Here is a 6,287-nt window from a genome sequence, read left to right as displayed (position 1 = left end):
AATAATAGCACGTCAAGGAGTAACTATTTCAATAATATCGGAATCACGATGGTCGCTTTGTGTCACGAATATGGCAATCATTTCAGGAATCGCTTGGATCTCGTTTGGATCTAAGCACATCATTTCATCCGCAAACCGATGGACAAAGCGAACGAACCATCCAAACGTTGGAGGACATGCTTCGCGCCTGTGTGATGGATTTGGGCGGAAACTGGGAAACTCATTTACCGCTGGTGGAGTTTTCCTATAATAACAATTATCACACAAGCATTAAAGCCGCCCCATACGAAGCACTATACGGACGGAAGTGCCGATCACCGCTGTATTGGGCGGAAGCAGGAGACAAACAATTCATTGGCCCTGAACTAGTCCAAGAGACTACTGACAAGAGAGCAAAGATACTAGACCGTATCAAAGCGGCTCGTGACAGATAAAAGAGCTACGCGGACAGAAGACGTAAACCATTATCCTTCAAGGTTGGAGACAAAGTCTTACTGAAAGTCTCGCCTTGGAAAGGCGTAGCTAGATTCGGGAAACGCGGAAAACTAAACCCGGGATACATTGGGCCATTCGAGATTCTAGAAAAGATCGGTACCGTCGCGTACAAGTTGAAACTGCCGGAAGAACTCAGTAATGTACACGACACATTTCATGTGTCAAATCTCAAGAAAAGTCCGACCGTTGATACAGTTATCATTCCAGCGGATGAAATTCATGTAGACGACACACTCCAGTTTACCGAAGAACCCGTTGAGGTAAGACTGGAATGTCCACAAGACAAGGAGAAGTCGTATCAAACTAGCCAAGGTCCGCTGTAACTCACGTCACGGACCCGAGTATACCTGGGAACGTGAAGATCAGATCAAGGCAAATTATCCCCACTTGTTCGAGAAGACTCCTGCAAAGGATGGCTCAACTTGAATTTCGGGACGAAATTCTTTTTAACAGGGGGAGAATGTGACAACTAGCAAATAACCAATAATTCCGTACAAACTAATCACTATTTTATTTACATAATCTCATGCATTTAGCGTAATTTAATTACGTAACTGTGTCGTAAAACAGATAACAGTGTTAGGACAGGAAAACAATGCTAAAACATATGTTGGTTTTCATCGTATTGCGAAACCAATCAAACAATGTCCTAAAAATTGTTGGTAGAAAGTGCCACGTGCACTATTCACGGTTACACTATTCATGCCAGCAAACCGTGAAATCAGACCGAAACACTGAAAAACGACACTCGGATAACATAACTGAGTCCATTTATATAAGAAAACATTATTATGAAAACACATCTTGCAAAGAAACGAGACTTTCTGGTATAACGCCCTAACCTCAAAAATGTCCGTTTCGGCTTAAAATATAGCATTTTTAACGCGTCCGAACCTATAACAAATCATTTCCGGGACTTAGGAATAATGTCAATTGATGAAAAACATACTAAAACAATAAGATGATATCAACGGAATGTTCATAATCACAAGTTTCCGGCGTTACGTCGCTATGCACTAAACTAGTCCGTTAGCGACTCGACGAACTAGTAGGCGACATTTTTGGTCACGAAATAAGCAAACGAAGAATCTAGTGAGCTAGTTAAGCTAAATTTGGGACTCGGAATCACTTCATACAACTTTCGGATGCAAGAAAATAACTTACGGAAAATCCTTATCGGTACGACATAAAAGTATCGTAGGTGAACCGGCGCTTAACCGGGAACCGTTTAAACTAGTTAAACACTATTTTTACTAGTTTAGTGAACTAATTAATAATAATTTTGGTTCCGAATCACTAATTACCCTCTAATGGCGTAATTAAACCCCTAATCACCGAACTCCGCTTAATGACTAAAACATCTATTTTTTAGTAACTTTTTATAAAAAAAATAATGATATACCCCCCCCCCCATGTATGGGGATTTGAAGTGGGTCCCACCCACAAGATTTTTGTTGAAAAACTAAGGATTTTATGTATGGTGAGTATGATGGAAGTAATGTTGCAACACTTGAAAAGATGTAAAGACCATCTTATCATTTCACCATTTTTCATAACAACATTCAACAACCAAAAACCTTCTTGTGAACCTCTTAACTCACGGCCACAAGAACACCCACAAGTCTCACCATTTTCAACCAATAAACTCCACATTTTTACCCTACTCTAGCCATTACAAGAACATATAAGCCATGAGGAGCATTTAGGGAGTTCTTGGAGGCCTAATTTTTCTCTCAATCTTCTTAAACATCAAGTGCAAAGTTGTAAGCTCTAAAACCATCATATTTAAGCTTCTTAATACTAGTATTTATTAGAAGTACAAGTTGATCATCTTGTAAATAAAAAAAAAATAATCAAAAACCCTAACCTCAAAGCTAATAATCTACTAATCTAAACTTATTATGTGGTTATTTGAGTAGATTAGTGTATCTAGTTGATGAAATCATGTTCATTATATTAATTTTATTAATATTAGTGATTTAAACTTTATGTTTATGACGATCTTGTTAGTAGATTAATGTAGTGTTCAAGACTAGTGTTCATCTTGCCATGATGAACCAAAAAAAAATGTGATTTAAACATGGTTATGTTTAAATCTTGAAAGATCATCATCCTCACTTTCATGAACTAAATATATAATTTTTTTATTACATGAAGAAGCAAGTGTTTAAATGGATTTAAAACCTAGTTTTAAAAGTTTAGTAAAGTTTGATTTCACAAAGTTAAATGAAAAAAAAAACTTGGTTGTAATAAAAAGACACCATAAAAAGGTCTCATCTTTGTGTGAAAAGCATATATATGTAAGTTCATGAAATGTGGAGGTTATGTTGTTAAAGTTACATATTTGGAGGAAACTTGATCGATAATGGTGATTTGGTAAATTGATTATTGATTTAAACGCGTTTTTATAACGTGGGAAACGTCATAGTTTTAGGGGAAACTATGGCGAATTTTTCTAAAAATCTAATCGCGATTAAAGAGGGGATTAAAGGGTGATTAACAATGTTAAATGCGATTAGTGGTCATAAACGTCATTTTGGAAACTCTAATGAGGATATTTAAGTCTTAAATATTTAATAAGTTTATGGACTAAAACTTACTCTTTTACAAAAATAAATGGTTAAAAGTGTAACCATATATGTATATATAATTTTTGGTAAAAAAACTATATATTTTCGGAAACTTGCTAAGTGCATGTAATATGTGCTATATATGTGTATGTATTAGATACCTATAGGGTGATCAAAATAAATACACAAACATGTTCCTACATGGTCCAAGAAATGCTAGTAAAATCGGACAATTAAATAAAATGGCCGAAATGGAAATACATAACACTTGATGACGACAAATTGGGCGTATCGACATCGTGAACAAAATACTACAAAGTCGAGTCTAAAATAACATATTTTAGACATTAAAACGAGCACATATCTAAACGATCGATAACAAGAATCCGGAAAGTCGAAAACTAAACAAATTACCAAGTATTTTTCATAGGAAAATGAACTTATTTAAAGTTTACTACTTGGTAACATTTTGGTAAAAATTGAAAGATCATGTTAATGGACTCATAAAGTTAGAATTGGGCGTATCAAAGCTAGTAATGGGCTAGGCCCAAATTCCTTAATACATGGGCTCGGCCCAATAACAATAAAACATGGGTTAGGCCCAATAACATAGATGACATGGGCTCGGCCCAATGACATGAGCAAAGGCTCAGTGACATGCGTGCACTGCACGAGAACGTGTGAAGAACGAAGCCGATCACACATAAGTCAATACACATAGAATATATGTATAGAATATATGTATATACATAACAATCGAGCGAGTAAACTATCAACGCTCTAAAATACAAAGTTGTTCCAAAGATAACAAATGAGAACATAATAAAGAATTCAAGATGAACAACTTGTACGAGGTCCGAAAGACCTAGTGTCTAACGAGATTAGTACACATGTAGGTTATTGACACGTACGGACGCTCACTTCGATATCATAGTACACGGAACGCAAACTTGTGAGTTCATGTCCCCCCTTTTCTCTTAATTGTTTTCGGATTTATAACTCTCGGGGGTGAAATACATGTTACATATGTTTCAATGGTATGATTTGGCTATGAAATGAACTATTAGATCATGTGAGCATAGGCTGAAACTGAAATGCCAATAACTCTCATAAGAAACATGGACAAAGGTTAGATCTAACGGGTACGGCCGAGCCCCACTCATGGTCCATTTGTGACTACTTAGAGTGCTTTTGTGTCCCAGTCGAGGTGATTCGACAACGGTCAAGGGGATTTGACACAGTCAAGGTGATTTGACACTGTCAAGGTGATTTGACACAGTCAAGGTGATTTGATACAGTCGAGGGGATTCGACACAGTCGAGGGGATTCGACACTAATAATAGCCCACTCGGGTTGGGTACTCCCTATGTTTTCACATATATTAATGTCCTTGCAAAACATTAATTGATCTATTCATAGACGCTTTACATACTTGTTTTCAAAGGAATCTCTCAAATGTTTACAAGTTTATTGGAACTCATATAAAACGCATGAACTCGCTCAACTTTTGTTGACTTTTTAAAACTACATGTATTTCAGGAAACAAGTCTTGAGCCGGTGATACATGATTGGATGCAATGATTACCTTTCTTACGTCACACGCAACACGCTTCCGCAACTAGCAGGGTGTGACAATAAGGAACTTATCTTCCATGAACTTAGCCTTTCGAGCAACAAATACCTTTTGCTCTGTTGGATCGTAGAAATAATATCCTATATCATCTTTAGGATATCCTACGAAGATACACTTAGTGGATCGTACTTCTAACTTGTTTGGGGTGTATTGCTTCACATAAGCATCACAACCCCATACCTTCGAATATGATAATGATGGAACCGTTCCACGCCATATTTTAAAAGGTGTCTTATCCACTTTCTTGGTTGGGGCCATATTTAATATACGAGCCGCGGAGAGCAAAGCGTAACCCCAAAATGATAGAGGTAATGTGCTTCTAGCCATCATAGATCGAACCATATCCAATAGAGTTCGATTCCTCCTCTCAGACACACCATTATGTTGTGGTGTTCCAGGTGGAGTAAGTTGTGAGATGATCCCATAATTCCTAAGATGATCTTGAAAAGCATCACTAAGGTATTCACCTCCTCTATCGGAAAGAAGAACTTTGATTGTCTTGGTGAGTTGATTCTCTACTTCACTTTGGAAGAGTTTGAACGTTTCAAAAACTTCATCTTTGTATCTTAGCAAGTACACATAACCATAACGACTATAGTCATCGGTAAAAGTTATGAAGTATCTTTCACCATTCCTAGTCATTGGCTTAAAAGGAGGACATACATCCGAATGTATGATACCTAATAAATCTTTTGCCCTTTGGTTCGTGCCGCTAAAGGGTTTCTTAGTCATTTTACCTTGTAAACAAGATTCGCATGTATCAAATGAACTAATTTCATTTGTTTCCAAAAGACCATTCTTTTGAAGTATTTGCATGCGATTTCTGTTTGTATGACCAAGACGACAATGCCAAAGATAGGTCTCACTCAAATCTATTTTGAGTTTCTTGGTGTTTGGTTGGTACATCGAATTTTCAAATGATATATCATAATGAACCAATTCATAAATACCACTAGAAGGCGTAGCTTTAAAGTAGAACATGTCATTCATCGAAGCATAAATTTCATTGTTCACAAACTTCAAATCAAATTTATATTGTCTTAAAAGGGAAACAGAAATAATGTTCCTAGTCAAACTAGGAGCATACAAAACATTTTTTTAAACAAATTTCCAAACCACTTGGAAGTTTTAAAACATAGTCTCCTTGGGCTTCAACTTGAACTTTAGCTCCATTGCCCATGAAGAGACTAGTGTCTCCTTTCTTGTAATGCTTATTTCTTTTGAACCCCTGCAATGAATTGCAAATATGAGTTCCACATCCGGTATCTAATAGCCATGTGTTAGAAGAAATAACATTTAGATCAACATGTATCATAATGATTGTGCCTGAGGTTTGCCCCGCATCCCTCTTGTTTTTCAACTCTTTGAGATAGGTTGGACAATTCCTTTTCCAATGCCCTATCTCTCTACACTCAAAGCATGGATCACTTGTGGCAACTTTTGCCTTCTTCTCTTTTGGTTTTGGTGGTTCTGCTTTAGCCTTTCTTTTTCCCTTCCCTTTGACGTGTCCCTTTCCCTTGGCAACATTTGCTTTGGTGTCGGGGTGATGTCCTTTCTTGCCTCCCTCATTGATCGTTAGAACGGGTAAA

Source organism: Helianthus annuus, chromosome 8, assembly GCF_002127325.2.
Source record: "Helianthus annuus cultivar XRQ/B chromosome 8, HanXRQr2.0-SUNRISE, whole genome shotgun sequence".
NCBI classification, from domain to species: Eukaryota; Viridiplantae; Streptophyta; class Magnoliopsida; order Asterales; family Asteraceae; genus Helianthus; species Helianthus annuus.
Note: the sequence above shows the minus strand (reverse complement) of the source record.